Here is an 18,449-nt window from a genome sequence, read left to right on the forward strand (position 1 = left end):
CAGAGAAAGTTGTGTTTGATCCCACATAGCGGTAGAAAAATGCCTGCCTAATGGAAGCAATGTTGTGTATGGTGGGTGCCCTGGGTGGGCACCCGGGCACCCACCTATATTAAATGTAGGCCTTAGGGAGTGGGTCCCTGGGGCCAGAATAGGTTCAGGAAATGGGCTGTGCTGCCCCCCTCCTCTTAAAAAAAACACTGCCCTAGGGATGAGATTCCCAGGGCCTTTTTAAAGCTCATGGAGGGGGGCCACGAGGCCACTCGCCCCTTAAAAAATACTTCAGGCACTAGGGAATGGGGCCCCTGGGGCCAAAAGTGACCTGGCAATTGGAGCTGTGTGCCCCTCCCCTTAAGAATACTTTGGGCCCTGAAGGTTAAAGTAATGTTATAGTTAGGTGAATTATTTGGTTACAATGTAATGTTTTAAACTAAAAAAAACACAGACATTCACCAGTCATAGTAACAGTTATCTCAAGTAGCTATAACTAGTGCACTAAGGTAACTATAACTCACGTCCTTGCCATGCAATGCTAATTACCCCGCATATTACATCACTCATGACATCTTCTATGACATAATTAATAATATCACTGCAACATTTATTGATTAGAAAACTTTGCATGCTGTGAGCTAGCATAGAGGCCTGCACGGATGTAGCTATGAGTGCCTTTGAGTGTTTTGGAAAGGGGTTCTACTGATGGGCAAACCTGAGCGACTGATTTCTGGACTGTGACCTCATCGGGCAGAACCGAGAAGTGGTAAAGTCTGCCTTTGGGAGGAACCCTTTCTTAGATCAACCCACGGGGGTATAATGGACTGGAACGCCTTGGTGGGTGAGACAATGCGTGGGTAAATAATTGTGACACATCCTTTTACAGGGTTGCTGATAAAGCCCTTCTCACCTGGAGGGTTTTCTGTTGCTCAGAAACACTGTAAAAGACATAGGGGGTTATTTCAACTTTGGAGGAAGTGGTAATCCGTCCCAAAAGTGACGGTAAAGTGACGGATATACCACCAGCCGTATTACGAGTCCATTATATCCTATGGAACTCGTAATACGGCTGGTGGTAAATCCGTCACATTTGGGACGGATTACCACCTCCTCCAAAGTTGGAATAACCCCCATATTGTTGACAGTGACTATGATGTCTTAGCCTCACTGAATGAGTACAGAGTCCCGATAACAGGACTTATCAAATAAAGTGGCCCTGCTGGATGAGATTTGCTTCCAGTGTAAATTCAATTCTAAAATTCTGTTTATCCCAAATATTCATTTGTTGAGCAGATTTTAACATTTGAGTGTAATCTTTGTATCTTTTAGCCAATGTCAGACCCATGGATAACAATGTACTTATTGAATATTACAGTTTGTTGAAGTGACAATCGCTGAGCTAAAGAGTCCTGGGTTGGCCACATCTCCTCAATAGATTCAATAGTTTGACCCAAGAGTGCCTAAAATTTTGGGATATGAATGAATGAATGATTATGTTTATTTTTTCAAAATGTCATAACAATACAACAGTTAACATAATTAAAATGACAATAGAATAACAATACAGTGATAATAAAAACCCAATTATCATCTTCTAAATACACCCATAAACAATCATTTTAAGTTTACAACTTTTTGTTATTATTAATATAGGTGCAAATAAAACAGTCTCAGTAATCTTAGCAAGTATGTTGATTGCATGAGCTTCGATCACATTTTTCTTTCTCAAAGTGAGCCATGTGGGCCAGATGTAAAATGCTACAGGCATGAATATTGCAGGATTGCCTGTTCTGAAGCGCACACACTGAAATAGTGACTCTGTTCCACTTTGACAAGTGAGCTGCAGTTGGAAGATAGCCTAATCTAAAGCTAATACAATCACAACAGTGCTCAAGCCCAGGTAGTTGCTTTATTAAAGGATAAGTTGAGGTCTTTGAGGCCGACTTCTAGGACTTGATCTTAATTTTTAACTCTACTAGTATGCTTCTTTGATTAGTTTGCTCCCATTCAAGCCGTTTGTTGCTGGATTATTCTATGAATGACTGAAGTGTAGGTCCATGATAATATTTTTAACGTGCTGTCCAAGAGTGGCTGATAGCACTGCCCTGGGGAGCTACTACTGTTATAGATTTAAAATATATTTCCCCTTGTGGTTTCTAGTGAGTTGCAGCCAATTTAGTGCAAGACGCTGAGCAATAATTTTGGAGATAAGTGTGAAGCCTGTCTCCATAAGTAGGGTAACTAACAGAGTACATTAGCCCAGCTCAAAGAAGGACCTTAAAAATATTTTTGAGTATTTGTAAATCTTTGGTCTTGGTCTAATCCCTAAATTCAGCAACGTAGACTACAAACGCTACTTGCTTTTTGCTTGTAAACTTGTAGCATTACATGGATGGATTGATTCCCAATGTTGGGGTCTATTGACAAAAGTAAATCTACACGTGTATTTACTACAAGTAAATTTACTCTGACACTTTTGAATAACTTTACTACTTTTAGCTATTCTGAATGTAATGGGTTGGAGTCAGCAAATACATCCAGAATGACTGTAAGGTTACAACTAGTATTGACTTAAAGACAATATTGTACATTCCTCACACTTGGTAGAGACCTCCACAAACAGTGCATCAGCGCAGAGATCTCCATACAGAAATTATAGGGTAAAGTTTAAAAGTTTTGTAAACTTTTTTAAAAATTAGCTTAAGTATTTTAGTTTAAATATTAATGTTAATTAACTTTATATATTTATTCAGGATTTAGAATACCAATACCATGATAAAATGTTACAGCATTAATAACAGTTTTAAATAGCAGAATAATTATTTTATTATTTTGAAAATATTACATTAAAATAAAATTATTTTTCTGAAGTTTGCCACTCACATCTGCTGCTATGTGGAAAGTTTTGGGGTGATTCAACAAGTGGGGACTGAGAATAAAGGGGTACCACAATGCATTTTCCCCATACAATTTCTCATAGGGATTTTAGACATGACAACACCAAATTTGGCAGAAAGCTAGATCTTGGTCCAAAAAGAGCCCTTTTTGTGATTTGGTGTAAATCTGTTCAGTAGGTGCAACTTATTAAAGAAAAAAGAAATATAGATATCCAAGGGTGCGGATCCATCACAGATCCACAGCGCCGGATTTGCAGATCCACTTGCCACCAGCAATGCCATGATTGGCTGGCTGCAACCAGACAAGGAGGTTGGGGCCTCCATTTTAAGTATTGGAAACAGTCCAGGGGCCTCAGAATTTAAGTGCAAAGTGATTAAAGGGGTCCGGGAAGAGGTACCCTGACCCCATGAGTGTCTTGAAGGGGTCACAGAGGGATCCCTGAAAGGCAGAAAATTGTCTTAAACAGTTTTTTAGCATGTGAGGGGATCTGCGGATTCTCTCCGGTGCTCAGCACAGCCCCTTGTGTGAATCCATGACATTTCATGGATTCAGACCCCAATTAAACAAACAAAATACACTCACTAACAAACCTACTCACTCACCTCACAGACCCACTCACAGATCCACAAAACCACTGCTACACCCAGCCACCCACACAGCCACTTACACACCCACCCACACAACCACTCACACACCCACTCACAGGCCCACAAAATCACTGACACAACACACAGACCCACACAGCTACTCATACACCAACTCACACACCCATAAAACCACAACCACTTTCACATCCAACCAACCCCTTACACACCCATACAGCAACTCACACCTCCATTCACACTCACAAAACCACTCGCATACCCGCTCACAGACCCACACAGCCACTCACACAGCCACTCACACACCCACTCACACACCCACTTATACACCCACTCAAGCACCCACTCACACACTCAGACATTCACACATTCACTCACAGACCCACAAAACCACGCGGAGATCCACACGGCCACTCACACACAAACACCCACTTATACAGCCACACACACCCAGTAACACACCCATACAGCCACCCACTCACAGAGCCACAGCGTGTGGTTGGCTGCATGCGGGGACTGGCCGCAGGGTCTGGCTGCTCATTAGGCTCTGTGGCCAACACTTTGCTGTGCACAGCCAAAGGTTTGTGCACAGCATGGGGTTGTCTGCATCTGAGGGGTTGCCTGCAGGGCCTGTCCTGGCCATTCATGGCAGCGGTTTGATTACTGTATGGTAATTAAATATTACTCTATGTTAAAAAAATAAAATAGAAATTCACTAAATAAAACAATGGTTACGTACGTTATAGTTAGGAAATAGAATTGAAAAATTCTTAGAAATTCACTAGAAAAACAAAGCTTAAAGGGAAGCTATAGTTAGGTTCAGATTTTACACAAATAAAACCATAGAAATTCAGCAGTTATAGGTATACTTATCTCAAGAAACTATAACTTGTGCCTTAAGGAAACTATAACTTGCACCCTCACCATGAACTGCCAATTACTTCACATATTACATCACTCATGACATCATCTATCACATCATTCATATTTTTTAGTGCAACATTTGCAGTGAAATTATTGATGAGAAACTGTCCATGGCAGGGGTGTGAGTTATTGTTATTTTAGGGCACAAGTTATAGTTTCTTGAGAAAAGTATGATTATAACTGTTGAATTTCTAATTTCTATGGTTTTGTGTGTATACAATCTGAACCTAAGTATAACGTCCCTGTAAACCTTTGTTTTCTTAGTGAATATATGATGTACAGGATTAATTAATAGCAAATGAATTAGTTTTAACAAATATTAATTGTACATTGATTTTTAAATTAAAACAAAGTTTACTGAACTAATTGACATTAAAATAATTGTTTTATTTTGAGGCATGCTTTAACACTAAATAAAATGTATGTAAATAATTTAATTTATGATCACATTAGTTCCTACAGCGTTTTATTTAGGGTCCCGACTTCCATTAATTTGTAATGGGGGGTGTTGCAGTACTGGTGGTTGGCCATGCATTGTGCTGAACTTACTCCAACTCTGAGGTGGATCACATTTCAGAAGGTTTTGGTTCCCTTTTTTGCTTTAGTAACTATATAAGGGCAGTTAGTTTGTAAATATCAAGGGGCTTACTCTGCATGTCCCTCCCAAAACTTCTTCTCGTATTCCATCAGCTGTGCAGATGTCTGCATATCAAAACTTGGAGACGTGGAGGAATAGACCTCTGCATGTAGGTCTGTGAATAGCATTTTATAAAACATTAATATTGCTATTCTACAATTCCATCATCTTTAAAGAGGAGTATTTGAATCTTCTTGTTGCACAGTTTAAGTATGTCAGGGTTGTGTCTGAGTACATACTTTCAGCATCAAACGGTGCATTTATTGACACTTCCATTAGTCATGATTTGGTGGGGATCGTTAGAGTTAGAAGGAGAGCGGTATGAGGTGGAGTGGGGTGAAGCAGTATTAGGGAGAAAAATACTTCAGATTCTGTTTATTGTATTCAGATCATGTCTTCCGTTCTAAAGATAAACTTGTTCAGTGTACCCATCCCCTTTTTCCTATGACATTCATGGGACGCATAATGCACTGTAATAAAGACCTGTACCATGTTGATGTCACATTACTGAGAAATGTACACGGCTCTAATAATTTGTTGGTATACTGACGTACCCCATGCATTGATTTAACAACACTGATATAATTATATGTTCTTATATTGCACGGCTATAATGGCTTGTATCATGCAACACAGCCTCACCGCCATCCATATTGCTTTCACTGTGCCCCACTGATATACCATCATGAAGACATTCTGAAACTTCTACTCACAAGGCAAAATACAAGAGAGTGTCTTTTCAAATTTGCTATGGTGTCTTCAGTGTCTTGTTTTTGAGTAATCACAAAATCTTGATGCTGCAAGCACTCCCTTTGCTTCTGCTGCCTGTTGGAGTCAGAGGAACTGAGCAAAGAAACACAGGGAAAGTCGGAGGCTAGGTACACTGAACATTTGGAGGGACAAACATTCCGTGCTGGGAAACTGAGGGACACAATCAATACACCACCTGTTTAAAATGGCAACTGTGGAACCGAGAAGTGGTAAAGTCTGCCTTTGGGAGGAACCCTTTCTTAGATCAACCCACGGGGGTATAATGAACTGGAACGCCTTGGTGGGTGAGACAATGCGTGGGTAAATAATTGTGACACATCCTTTTACAGGGTTGCTGATAAAGCCCTTCTCACCTGGAGGGTTTTCTGTTGCTCAGAAACACTGTAAAAGACATATTGTTGACAGTGACTATGATGTCTTAGCCTCACTGAATGAGTACAGAGTCCCGATAACAGGACTTATCAAATAAAGTGGCCCTGCTGGATGAGATTTGCTTCCAGTGTAAGTTCAATTCTAAAATTCTGTTTATCCCAAATATTCATTTGTTGAGCAGATTTTAACATTTGAGTGTAATCTTTGTATCTTTTAGCCAATGTCAGACCCATGGATAACAATGTACTTATTGAATATTACAGTTTGTTGAAGTGACAATCGCTGAGCTAAAGAGTCCTGGGTTGGCACCTCTCCTCAATAGATTCAATAGTTTCACCCAAGAGTGCCTAAAATTTTGGTATATGAATGAATGAATGATTATGTTTATTTTTTCAAAATGTCATAACAATACAACAGTTAACATAATTAAAATGACAATAGAATAACAATACAGTGACAATAAAAACCCAATTATCATCTTCTAAATACACCCATAAACAATCATTTTAAGTTTACAACTTTTTGTTATTATTAATATAGGTGCAAATAAAACAGTCTCAGTAATCTTAGAAAGTATGTTGATTGCATGAGCTCCGATCACATTTTTCTTTCTCAAAGTGAGCCATGTGGGCCAGATGTAAAATGCTACAGGCATGAATATTGCAGGATTGCCTGTTCTGAAGCGCACACACTGAAATAGTGACTCTGTTCCACTTTGACAAGTGAGCTGCAGTTGGAAGATAGCCTAATCTAAAGCTAATACAATCACAACAGTGCTCAAGCCCAGGTAGTTGCTTTATTAAAGGATAAGTTGAGGTCTTTGAGGCCGACTTCTAGGACTTGATCTTAATTTTTAACTCTACTAGTATGCTTCTTTGATTAGTTTGCTCCCATTCAAGCCGTTTGTTGCTGGATTATTCTATGAATGACTGAAGTGTAGGTCCATGATAATATTTTTAACGTGCTGTCCAAGAGTGGCTGATAGCACTGCCCTGGGGAGCTACTACTGTTATAGATTTAAAATATATTTCCCCTTGTGGTTTCTAGTGAGTTGCAGCCAATTTAGTGCAAGACGCTGAGCAATAATTTTGGAGATAAGTGTGAAGCCTGTCTCCATAAGTAGGGTAACTAACAGAGTACATTAGCCCAGCTCAAAGAAGGACCTTAAAAATATTTTTGAGTATTTGTAAATCTTTGGTCTTGGTCTAATCCCTAAATTCAGCAACGTAGACTACAAACGCTACTTGCTTTTTGCTTGTAAACTTGTAGCATTACATGGATGGATTGATTCCCAATGTTGGGGTCTATTGACAAAAGTAAATCTACACGTGTATTTACTACAAGTAAATTTACTCTGACACTTTTGAATAACTTTACTACTTTTAGCTATTCTGAATGTAATGGGTTGGAGTCAGCAAATACATCCAGAATGACTGTAAGGTTACAACTAGTATTGACTTAAAGACAATATTGTACATTCCTCACACTTGGTAGAGACCTCCACAAACAGTGCATCAGCGCAGAGATCTCCCTACAGAAATTATAGGGTAAAGTTTAAAAGTTTTGTAAACTTTTTTAAAAATTAGCTTAAGTATTTTAGTTTAAATATTAATGTTAATTAACTTTATATATTTATTCAGGATTTAGAATACCAATACCATGATAAAATGTTACAGCATTAATAACAGTTTTAAATAGCAGAATAATTATTTTATTATTTTGAAAATATTACATTAAAATTAAATTATTTTTCTGAAGTTTGCCACTCACATCTGCTGCTATGTGGAAAGTTTTGGGGTGATTCAACAAGTGGGGACTGAGACTAAAGGGGTACCAAAATGCATTTTCCCCATGCAATTTCTCATAGGGATTTTAGACATGACAACACCAGATTTGTCAGAAAGCTAGATCTTGGTCCAAAAAGAGCCCTTTTTGTGATTTGGTGTAAATCTGTTCAGTAGGTGCAACTTATTAAAGAAAAAAGAAATATAGATATCCAAGGGTGCGGATCCATCACAGATCCACAGCGCCGGATTTGCAGATCCACTTGCCACCAGCAATGCCATGATTGGCTGGCTGCAACCAGACAAGGAGGTTGGGGCCACCATTTTAAGTATTTGAAACAGTCCAGGGACCTCAGAATTTAAGTGCAAAGTGATTAAAGGGGTCCGGGAAGAGGTACCCTGACCCCATGAGTGTCTTGAAGGGGTCACAGAGGGATCCCTGAAGGGCAGAAAATTGTCTTAAACAGTTTTTTAGCATGTGAGGGGATCTGCGGATCCTCTCCGGTGCTCAGCACAGCCCCTTGTCTGAATCCATGACATGTTCATGGATTCAGACCCCAATTAAACAAACAAAATACACTCACTAACAAACCTACTCACTCATCTCACATACCCACTCACAGATCCACAAAACTACTGCTACACCCAGCCACCCACACAGCCACTCACACATCTACTCAGACACTCACACACCCACCCACACAACCACTCACACACCCACTCACAGGCCCACAAAATCACTCACACAACACACAGACCCACACAGCTACTCATACACCAACTCACACACCCATAAAACCACAACCACTTTCACATCCAACCAACCCCTTACACACCCATACAGCAACTCACACCTCCATTCACACTCACAAAACCACTCGCATACCCGCTCACAGACCCACACAGCCACTCACACAGCCACTCACACACCCACTCACACACCCACTTATACACCCACTCAAGCACCCACTCACACACTCAGACATTCACACATTCACTCACAGACCCACAAAACCACGCGCAGATCCACACGGCCACTCACACACAAACACTCAAACACCCACTGATACAGCCACACACACCCAGTAACACACCCATACAGCCACCCACTCACAGAGCCACAGCGTGGGGTTGGCTGCATACGGGGACTGGCAGCAGGGTCTGGCTGCTCATTAGGCTCTGTGGCCAACACTTTGCTGTGCACAGCCAAAGGTTTGTGCACAGCATGGGGTTGTCTGCATCTGAGGGGTTGCCTGCAGGGCCTGTCCTGGCCATTCATGGCAGCGGTTTGATTACTGTATGGTAATTAAATATTACTCTATGTTAAAAAAAAAAATTGAAATTCACTAAATAAAACAATGGTTACGTACGTTATAGTTAGGAAATAGAATTTAAAAATTCTTAGAAATTAACTAGAAAAACAAAGCTTAAAGGGAAGCTATAGTTAGGTACAGATTTTACACAAATAAAACCATAGAAATTCAGCAGTTATAGGTATACTTATCTCAAGAAACTATAACTTGTGCCTTAAGGTAACTATAACTTGCACCCTCACCATGAACTGCCAATTACTTCACATATTACATCACTCATGACATCATCTATCACATCATTCATATTTTTCAGTGCAACATTTGCAGTGAAATTATTGATGAGAAATTGTCCATGGCGGGGGTGTTAGTTATCGTTATTTTAGGGCACAAGTTATAGTTTCTTGAGAAAAGTATAATTATAACTGTTGAATTTCTCATTTCTAAGGTTTTGTGTGTCTAAAATCTGAACCTAAGTATAACGTCCCTGTAAACCTTTGTTTTCTTAGTGAATATATTAAAAATGATGTACAGGATTAATTAATAGCAACTGAATTAGTTTTCACAAATATTAATTGTACATTGATTTTTAAATTAAAACAAAGTTTAGTGAACTAATTGACATTAAAATAATTGTTTTATTTTGAGGCATGCTTTAACACTAAATAAAATGTATGTAAATAATTTAATTTATGTTCACATTAGTTCCTACAGCGTTTTATTTAGGGTCCCGACTTCCATTAATTTGTAATGGGGGGTGTTGCAGTACTGGTGGTTGGCCATGCATTGTGCTGAACTTACTCCAACTCTGAGGTGGAGTACATTTCAGATGGTTTTGGTTCCCTTTTTTGCTTTAGTAACTATATAAGGGCAGTTAGTTTGTAAATATCAAGGGGCTTACTCTGCATGTCCCTCCCAAAACTCCTTCTCGTATTCCATCAGCTGTGCAGATGTCTGCATATCAAAAATAGGAGAGGTGGAGGAATAGACCTCTGCATGTAGGTCTGTGAATAGCATTTTATAAAACATTAATATTGCTATTCTACAATTCCATCATCTTTAAAGAGGAGTATTTGAATCTTCTTGTTGCACAGTTTAAGTATGTCAGGGTTGTGTCTGAGTACATACTTTCAGCATCAAACGGTGCATTTATTGACACTTCCATTAGTCATGATTTGGTGGGGATCGTTGGAGTTAGAAGGAGAGCGGTATGAGGTGGAGTGGGGTGAAGCAGTATTAGGGAGAAGAATACTTCAGATTCTGTTTATTGTCTTCAGATCATGTCTTCCGTTCTAAAGATAAACTTGTTCAGTGTACCCATCCCCTTATTCCTATGACATTCATGGGACGCATAATGCACTGTAATAAAGACCTGTACCATGTTGATGTCACATTACTGAGAAATGTACACGGCTCTAATAATTTGTTGGTATACTGACGTACCCCATGCATTGATTTAACAACACTGATATAATTATATGTTCCTATATTGCACGGCTATAATGGCTTGTATCATGCAACACAGCCTCACCGCCATCCATATTGCTTTCACTGTGCCCCACTGATATACCATCATGAAGACATTCTGAAACTTCTACTCACAAGGCAAAATACAAGAGAGTGTCTTTTCAAATTTGATATGGTGTCTTCAGTGTCTTGTTTTTGAGTAATCACTAAATCTTGATGCTGCAAGCACTCCCTTTGCTTCTGCTGCCTGTTGGAGTCAGAGGAACTGAGCAAAGAAACACAGGGAAAGTCGGAGGCTAGGTACACTGAAAATTTGGAGGGACAAACATTCCGTGCTGGGAAACTGAGGGACACAATCAATACACCACCTGTTTAAAATGGCAACTGTGGTTAAGTGGTCAACCATCCCACTTTCTGCAGAATTACCTTGTGTTTGAGTGGGTCTGCCCCAAGCAACGAGCTAGTGTGGGATGCCAAATGTTCCCCTTTTAAGTACGACAGAGAATGAGAGACATATACAACCAAGAGAGGCAGAATAATGTGCTCTGAGCGGCTCATCTACCAGGGGCTGACAAACAGGTAGACTGGAAAGCCTTGAGCAGTGTGGTAAAATAATCCAGCCCTGACACTGTAGATAGGAGCTGCACAGAGGACCATGAGGGAACAGCATTTATTTACATGGTGACGCGGTATCAAGCTATTTAGTGTGCAGGGGCTGAGTGGTCATTACCTTAATCTGGCTGATGTAAAGTCTTTAGGTGTTTGCCACTGTTTTAAATCCTTATTACTGCAGAGGTCGTATTATGGATAGTATCTTGATGCTGCAACAGATGTTTGTATCCTCTTCTTACACCCCAGGGCACAATGATGTTATAGAAATGACTGCAGGTGCTTGTGCAGCCCCTTCTGTAATATGGATCGCGGACACAATGGAATTAGAAGGCACACTGACTACGCCATATATAAGACAGCACACAGTAACTGAACCCCCAGGTCGTCCCTTGCAATGGTGAAAAGGTTCCCATGGGCTCTCCAAGAATCCCACGTCAGCAGATACAGCAGTATAGTTAAGGTGAAAAACAGAGACAGTGCACCTGATAAGTATTCCAGGCCCAGGTGCTCACATTTCTCTGCATTAGCATGTTTAAAGCAAAGTAATTAATTTGGTCAATTTACTGTGTAAAAAAATTAACATCCAGCTTAATGCCTTCAGAAATCTTTGGGAAATATTTGGGATAATGTGGTATGGTTTTGCAGTAGTCAGGGACACGGGTAGTCCAAGAAGTTCTTATCCGTCAAGCATCCCCCATTTATGTTCAAAATATGATTATATATAATCATGCCAGCACTATTCATATGATATGCTCAAGAACAGAATAGGTAGCGTAAACATAACGTACTTACTCCCCAGCAGTTATTGCCGAGAAGTAGCAGAGACACCTGAAGGACAACAAATGGTTCTCAGAGAGACTTTAACATTGAAACACTTTTTTTGTAAACTCCTTTTTTGGGGTTTGAAACATAACAGACAGATATCTTAAAGGTGCTAAGCCCAGAAATAACCATCAGCCTGCATTCCATGTTGTGTGCATTTCAGGGGCTATAAACTGGCATCTGGCAGGACAAGAAAGGAATACTACCAAACCCGAATTAATCTGGCTAAGAGTCCTACTGCAGAATTGTTCACTGTGTACAAAGAGATAGTGACCATTGATCCCGCATCTTGCTCCCTGGTACCCCTGATAAATCTCTGCAACACTCTCTTGTCCTTCTTCACGAAGAAAATGTATGCTCTCAGGACAAATATCTCTACAGTAGCCTCTCAATTCACAGAATCGAGTTCAGCCGTTTCTACCTGGGAACCCTACTCCTATTTTGTGATTTTTAGCTTGGTCTCTGGATAGGGAATAACTAAAATGATGTCGACCTTCTTCAAAAAGTCTTTCTCATCTTGTGAAATCTGCAAAGCCAAAGTAAGCAACCTTGAACTCACAGCTCCTTTCGCTATCGTCATCATGCTAACCAGTGCCTTTCATCTGTTCCCAGCCTTTTCATAGAACCTCGGACAGTAATTCTAGCCAGCTAGTTAGTGACCCATCTCAGGTCTTCTGTGAAAAGTTATAGCACTATTAACCTGTCCAATAGCAACTCTCTTTTAATTTGGAATCCAATGCCTTACTAATTGGCTTGACCGCAGGATTCAGGTCGTTGAAACTATACTGCTAAATCCAGGGAAGAACTCTTACACCATTGCTGCTGAAGCATTCCAAGGTCGCCGATCCTGTCAGCCTTCTTAGTTGATTTTGACACCAGCGATCATCAGGAACTTCTTGACACATTGGGAGGTTCTTCTGATGTCAATGAAAGTTCACTGTTTTAGTTCGATCATACGAATCCAGTTTATCTCAATTTAGAGATGACTCGGAACCTACACAATGTATCTCATTGCCCGTTCGGGGTGTTTCACTGGATGCAGAAATACTGGCTCTGCCTGAACGATGAAAAAAAACCAGAAATTCTGCTTATTATTAATTCCGTCCCAGTCACGCTGCCAATATCTGATTCTCGGCCTGAAACTCTGGGCTTCTTCTAACTCACCTGAACACGTGTCCGATCTGGGTGAGTTATTTGACAGATGGCTCACAGTCAACCCCCCAACTAAATAACCCCAATTAAATGCGGTTTCCAAATCAGCATCCTATCGTTTCACTTCTTCAAGGAGTCCTGCATATTTCCATATTGTTTAAAAAAATCGTTCTAGTCCTTGCCATTGCCATGTCCTACCTGGATCACTGCGAGAGCAACTACGCTAGTTTACCAAACAAATCACCTGTACCATGTGAGGTTAATCATTTAGGTCCGAGTGATAATGAAGCTACCTCCTCTATGAGCTATAGTGACCATCAAACCTTTTTCCTTAGCACAGTTGTATCTTAGCATTTAGCAAACTCAGCACCGTTGTTGTTTTTCTTGTTACCTTTGGCAAGTCCATCCCTTTCTCGTGTCTAGTTAATAGCACATCTAGATGTCAGAACCGCCACGATAATGAAGCCTACTTAGCTTTCCATAATACCTTCAGCTTGATCTACTCACATGCTTGAAAAGGCTACTCTTTTGCTGAGAGAATGACTTGTCTGATCACAAGTGCATCCATCAGCAACACCAGCAACATCTAACTTAAAGAGCTGAACCTTCATGGTGTCTCTGTCACTTGGATGATACAATCCACACTTGTTCTCATCCTAAAGACATTCAACATTGAGCAGGACTTATGCAGCACTTTCAAACTGTCCATCACTTCCTTTCCAACCTTCAACTGCATCCCTCTGATACAACTGGATCTGAAAGAATATTTTATCCTTCCATTCAAAACGACTGCACCATCAGGACCAGCCCAAACCAGCTAACCCACAGTATTGCTTTCTCAATAATCTCCCCATCAACTCACTCAAACAAGACTTAGGGCCTGATTTAGATGTTGACGGACGAGTTACTGCGTCACAACAGTGACAGATATCCTGTCCTCCGAAATATAAATCCAACAGGATCTAATGGATTAACATTCCAATGGACGGGAAATCCATCACCGTTGTGACGTAGTAACCCGTCCGCCAATATCTAAATCAGGACCTTAGTCTTTTAGTGATTATAAGTAACATTAATTTACTCTTTGCCCCTTTGAAAAACACCCTTAACTGCAACGGGTAAGTGCATAATCCATTAAAACCATGTTCTGATGCTTTGAAAGACTATGCCCTCTAGTAACTGAACAGAGCTCTGCAAACGTGATTCTCTGTTTTGGGCAAAATGTAAATAACATATACATGGATGGCTGCTAGAAAACCCCTTCACAGAGCTGAATGAGTCCATCATATGTTTATTTTTCAGTCTCTGCAATAAAAGCACTCTTTGTGGTAGGCACATGCAATTTCGAAGCACATCATGAGCCCTTAATTATTATAATTATGTAGGAGTTATCACAAGCACATATCAGACATGATAGCTTGCTAAAACGCACACCGGCAAAGTGACTTAACTCGTTATTTTAATGTGCACTTAAAAAAACACACACATATTATATTTCAACACGCCTAGATAGACAATCTGAGCTGTGACTGACAGGAGGCCTCTGCAAGCTTGATGGATAGGCTTTTACTGCGAGACTCTTTGCCAGAGGGAAGCAGTCAGTCCTGGTGGGAGTGTGGACAGGTGCTTCTGAGTTACATAATTAGGACTCCTCTTAATGGGAGTAGGCCCCAGTCCAGCTGGCAAGCGCATGTCTGTCTGTCTCGCTGCCACAAAACACCCCAGCGGGACAGAGAGAGCTTCCTGGACTGATGCCAGACATGCAGCAACTTCTCCTGCTCCTCCTCAGCCAAGGGCATCAGAGCCAGTGAGACTGTGAGGTGGGATATGTGGCGACAAGAAGTGAGTTTAGAGAAAGTGACGTGGAACTGAGACCAGGTGCTACTGGCAGCTAACCGTAGCCAGTGCTTAATTTGTAAACATATGAATGCCAGGACCCAAGGTATACCACTATAGCCACCATCACCCATAGCTCCTGCCTCAGCTGACAAATGGCATTGGCTGCATTACCTTTAAACCATCACACTTAAACAAGTGTGACATTTTGAGCTACTGCAAAACGGGCAGGGATTGGAAGTTTTACCATTTCTTAATACATTGCTTTGCTACACACTCATGTTGTGCTCAAATAATATGTGGAGAGCGCCACATGTGGTGTACTTTCACAGACAACTGCTAAGGTTTAAAAATAAGTGTAGGGCATGAGCACCGGCAAACACTGGCACAAATTAAGAACTGCTAACTGATGCTTTGCATGTGGAGAGTTGCATGTCCTGTTGCTGAATATGCAGAGCCTGGCTTCACCTGTTCCTCTGTATATAAACAGGCCTAACATAAGCTTCATTTTGGAAATAGGGAGATTCTATAATCATCTCTGTATGATTATGTAGTTTGTGATCAATGTTTCTTCCCCAACATGCTTAAAACTCTGGAATTGTGCAAGTTTCTTTGCAAACAATATTTGTGGATACCCCATATTATGTGTATGTAGTTTTTGAGTCCCATCATAATTTTATCTATGTTGCTGACCTGGAGTGCCATAAAGGGAGCGTCCTTTTTGTCCGTTCTGCAGCTCTGACAATCACCAACATTAGGGATTATATATTGATTCGTTGTGTGAGGATGTCAGCTTGTGTTTCGAAGACATTTTGTGACATCATTCGCAGGCTCGCCCCTTTAAAAGGAAGCATTTGACATCAATTTACCTACCATGCTTTAGTATCGGAAAACCCCACAATAAGGAGATTTTTATATTCATTCTTGTATTTAAGTATGCCACTATCCCAATTTGCGTGACATTCATCATTTTGCTCTGGTTTAAGCATGGATTCCCCGATGGTTTAACCCCCTAACTGTGCTATGAAATGGACTTTAAATCTATTTTTTTGCCATTGTCAGTGGTCAAAGGGGATTAAAATGCACGTCCTGGCATTATTTATCTCACAAACCCTTGGGAGAATTCCAAAGCCACTGTAAGAAATGGGCCTTAGATCTTGCAATGATTTTGCAACATTAATGGTCCAATACGTTGTCAAACCACTAACATACAAGAAATAATACTTAATTTATTGAGAACCTCTTTGTCAATATGGCATTATTTTATTTTTGTAGGATGAAAGTGCTGGGCAGTGGCTAACAGTCAATATGTCAATATGGTATTTGGTCAAATGGTGCACATAACAGGGCTTGAGAGTACCCGTGCGCGCGCGCTCTCTCTTTCTCTCTCCCCCTCTCTCTCTCTCTCTCTCTTTTTCTCCTTTCAACTATGGGTCTGCAACCCCTTCAGTACTTGACTCTATGGTAGCATAGTCATAGTCACAGGCTTTTTATGGAGGTAGTGTGGGGGTGCTCAAGTGCAGCATGCACAAACACATTAGCCCAATAAATGATTGGCCAGCCCAGTGCTTTACTTTCAAGAAGAAAATTGCTTCCATGCACACCAAATACTCGACAGAGACAACGCAAGTGACGCAATTAGTGTCCTCAGCAGTACAGGGCCTGTTCCTCTTCCTGCTATTGGTCTTGGCCCACCTCCCTATAGGGTTGATGTGGCTCCCTCTCTCGGACAGTATCAAGTGAGATTAGGTTCAGCTGCAGGTTATCCCTGTACTCTGAATGTATTCTGATTACTGTCTCTCTACCAGTGAGTCTCAGTCCTTGTTCAGGGCAGCGCTGCTGTGTGGCTCCTCGGCTTGTCTGCTAACCCTCTTCCAAGTGAGTGTGAGTCAGCAGTTCCTCGCTACCTTCTCGGTGACAGTGTGTTTGCCAGCACAGCTGCTCCTGACGATCAGGGACTGATGCTCGGGGTAAACTCAGGACCACATACAGTTCGTCTGGAAAGAGCTCGCTGGTGACTGATCAGGCCCGGATTGGTGAGGCCACCTGTGACAGTCTCCTGAGTATAGAGTTTGGGGCTGTTTGAGAAAATTGTAGTATAATTCTTCAGAATTGTCTATGCTAGACCCCTGTCCTCACAATATGTTTTTTGCTGGCCTCGGGTGTCAGCCCTATACACCTGTAGGTGAAGCTCGCAGTATATCGTCAGGGCTGTGAGCTTCAGATTTCCCACAGTCATGCGGGCACTTAATTGTTAAAATACACTATACAACAAACAGGGTGCACACAAGTGGCTTTAAGGCAGAGGAAAGGGAAAGGAATGCAGACTGATGGGATACTACGTGAGGTAAAGTACATTATTTTGTGAGAAACCAACATGTTTTAAGGGGCATATTTATACTCCGTCTGCGCCGATTGTGCGTCAAAAAGTTTGACGCGGATTCAGCGCAAACGTTGCCCCGTATTCAAACTTTGACGCCTGAGCCCGCGGACGACAACATTCCACCCTGTGCGTCATTTTTTGGATTCGGCAACCCGCCTCGCGTTAATCATATGCAAGGTAGGCGTTCCAGTCCAAAAAATGGCTTAAACGGCCGTCCGTCGTATTTATGCTTTCGGGCAAAAATGACGCACGGGCAGGAGGCGGAACCAGAAAATGAGGCACAGCCCGATTTGAGTCAAAAATGAATGCCTGGGTCAGGGCAGGCGTTAAAATGGGGCAAACACACCTGGATTTAATCAGAACAAACAGCAGAACAGCAGAGCAGCAACAGGGAGCCATGGAGGTGATTCTAATCCAGCGTGCACGCAGACGCAGACCCCAGCAGCAACAACAGCAGCTACAAGGCAGGGACCCCAAAGCGCAGAAGGCAGGAGAGGATATTCCGCCCCAGAACCACCCTTCAGGGCCTCAGGGAACACAACATCATCCAGAGGTACCGGTTGAACTGGCAGGCCATTCAGCAGCTGCTGCGCAACATTGAACCGCAGTTGGCCCCCACTTTGCTAACACCCCGCACCATCCCAACAGAAACCAAGCTGCTTGCCGTACTTCATATGCTGGCAAGTGGCTCTTTCCAAACAACTGGTGCCCTGGTTGGCGGAATATCACAACCAACATTCTCCACCTTTTTGCCGAAAGTACTGGATGCCATCATTGGACTGACACACCGCCACATCTGCTTACCTAACACACTGCAGAAGCAGCAGGAAACAAAACAGGGGTTCTACCTCATCAGTGTCTTCCCACACGTCCTTGGTGCAATTGACT

Source organism: Pleurodeles waltl, chromosome 5 (assembly GCF_031143425.1).
Source record: "Pleurodeles waltl isolate 20211129_DDA chromosome 5, aPleWal1.hap1.20221129, whole genome shotgun sequence".
Lineage (NCBI taxonomy): Eukaryota > Metazoa > Chordata > Amphibia > Caudata > Salamandridae > Pleurodeles > Pleurodeles waltl.